Genomic DNA, 2,586 nt, shown 5'->3' with positions numbered 1-2,586 from the left:
GCAGGCAGATTGTTCACACCTATAATCCCAGCACTCTGAAAGGCTGAGGCAAGCAGATTGCTTGAGGTCAGGAGTTCGAGACCAGCCTGGCCAACATGGTGAAACCCTGGCTCTATTAAAAATATAAAGATTAGCGGGGCATGGTGGCAGGCGCCTGTAATCCCAGCTACTCGGGAGACTGAGGTTGCAATGAGCCGAGATCGTGCCACTGCACTCCAGCTTCAGTGACAGAACACAGACTCAATGAGAAACTGATCCAAGCATAAAGGCATCTCCTTATCTATACAAGGAGAAGATGAGAGCACAAGGGCTCTCATTTACCACCTGTCCATGATAGGCCAACACCACATCTGCCAGTTTCTGGATGTGAAGTTCAGAAGCTGAGTCCCAGTGGAAATTCAGTTCAATGGGGCTTTCATCATTCTTACATGAATCCAGTTGGCCCTCAGTTTTATAAAACTGACCTATATTTCTCTGAATGCCTAAGTAAGAGTTATGGACTAGCATAGTTCATTCTGAGTAAACTCTGAGGATCTGCCTCATACATTAGCAAATGAGTTCCCATGCCTGGGAATTATCAGAATTGGAAGAACGAGTAGTTGATAAAGCAGGGGGGAAGTCAGGAACTAAAGGCAGCAAGGAGAAAAATCACATTTTTAAGGGAAGAGTAGAAAGGAGAATCGATCAAAATATTAATAGTTAATATTAACATTTGTTATTAATATTTCTTTCTTGTATAAACCTTGTTTCTGGCTTATATATTTCATTACGAATTTTAGCCAAATTAACAAACAAAACAAAACACAAACATAATGTGATACCAGAAATCAAGTTATACCAATGAGATCATTCATTCGAACTGCCATATTTTATCTTTTTTTTTTTTGGAAGACAGAGTCTTGCTCTGTCACCCAAGCTCAAGTGGCATGATCTCAGCTCACTGCAAACTTCAGCTTCAGGGTTCAAGGGATTCTCCTGCCTCAGCCTCCCGAGTAACTGGGATTACAGGCATGCGCCACCATGCCAGGCTTTTTTTTTTTTTTTCAAAGTAGGGGCAGGGTTTCTCCATGTTGGTTAGGCTGGTCTCAAACTCCTGACCTCAGATGATCCACTCGCCTCAGCCTTCCAAAGTGCTGGGATTACAGGTGTGAGCCACCATGCTCAGCTGCAAGGAGATTATTATGGTTTGAATGAAAATATGGCAGGGCCAGGCATGGTGGCTCACGCCTGTAATCCCAGCACTTTGGGAGGCTGAGGTGGGCAGATCACCTGAGATTGGGAGTTCGAGACCAGCCTGGCCAACCTGATGAAACCCCATCTGTACTAAAAATACAAAAATTAGCTGGGCATGGTGGTGGCCACCTGTAATCTCGGCTACTCAGGAGACTGAGACAGGAGAATCGCTTGAACCTGGGAGGCGGAGGCTGCAGTGAGCCAAGATTACACCATTGCACTCCAGCCTGGGAGATGAGAGCAAAACTCCACCTCAAAAAAAAAACAAACTCTCTCTGCTTTCATGGAATATAAATTCCAGTAAGCTGAGCTTCATTTCTTTTTTTTTTTTCCCTGAGACATTGTCTCACTTTGTCACCCAGGCTGGAGTGCAGTGTTGCAATCTCAGCTCACTGCAACCTTCGCCTCCTGGTTTCAAGCGATTCTCCAGCCTCAGCCTCCCAAGTCGCTGGGATTACAGGTGTGCACCACAGTGCCTGGATAGGTTTTATATTTTTAGTAGAAATGGGGTTTCACCTTGTTGCCCAGGCTGGTCTCAAACTCCCAACCTCAGGTAATCTGCCCACCTCAGCCTCCCAAAGTGCTGGGATCACAGATGTGAGCCACTGTGCCCGGCTGAGCTTCATTTGCTATACTTTTTCCTACGTCTAGGACAGTGTTACACAAGTAGTAGATGTGCCAGAAATATTTACTTACTGAATAACTGACTGAAGGAAACCTCTCCCTTGAGTTTAAATTATCCTATAGTTTATATCACTATTTCCCTCTCTGTAACTTTTCCAAAATGAGTCAAGGCAGCTGGGCACGGGCTCACACCTGTAATCTCAGCACTCTGGGAGATTGAGGAGGGCAGATCACCTGAAGTCAGGAGTTCAAGACCAGCCTGGGCAACATGGTGAAACCCCACCTCTACTAAAAACACACAATTTAGCTAGGCATTGGCACATGCTTGTAATCTCAGTTATGGGAACTGGAGGGGAGAGGACTGTTTGAATCTAGTCCTTGAATCTAGTCATTGAGATTGCAATGACCCAAGATCACACCACTGCACTCCGGGCAGGGCAACAAGGTGAGACTCTGTCTCAAAACAAAACCAAACAAAACAAAAAACCAAAACAAAAAAAAACAATGAGTCAAGGGTTATTGCTTCTCTTTGCTCATTCATCTTCAAGTGCTCACAACCATTAAGTTCCTCTTCAGATTTATATATATATATACATATATATATATATATATATATATATTTTTTTTTTTGAGACAGAGTTTCACTGTTGTTACCCAGGCTGGAGTGCAATAGCACCACCTCAGCTCACCGCAACCTCCGCCTCCTGGGTTCAGGCAATTCTCTTGCCT

The 2,586-nt window shown here is 44.3% G+C and overlaps 1 protein-coding gene across 2 annotated transcripts in view; it reads right to left on the bottom strand.

Annotated features, from left to right (window-relative positions):
- The window catches only part of HNRNPUL2 (heterogeneous nuclear ribonucleoprotein U like 2), a 16,277-nt gene that overhangs the window by 5,296 nt on the left and 8,395 nt on the right, over positions 1–2,586 (bottom strand). The gene's annotated exons all lie outside the window — the stretch shown is intronic.

The sequence above is a fragment of the Cebus imitator genome, unplaced genomic scaffold (genome assembly GCF_001604975.1).
Source record: "Cebus imitator isolate Cc_AM_T3 unplaced genomic scaffold, Cebus_imitator-1.0 Scaffold316, whole genome shotgun sequence".
Lineage (NCBI taxonomy): Eukaryota > Metazoa > Chordata > Mammalia > Primates > Cebidae > Cebus > Cebus imitator.
Note: the sequence above shows the minus strand (reverse complement) of the source record. Positions and strands in the feature narration are given on the sequence as shown.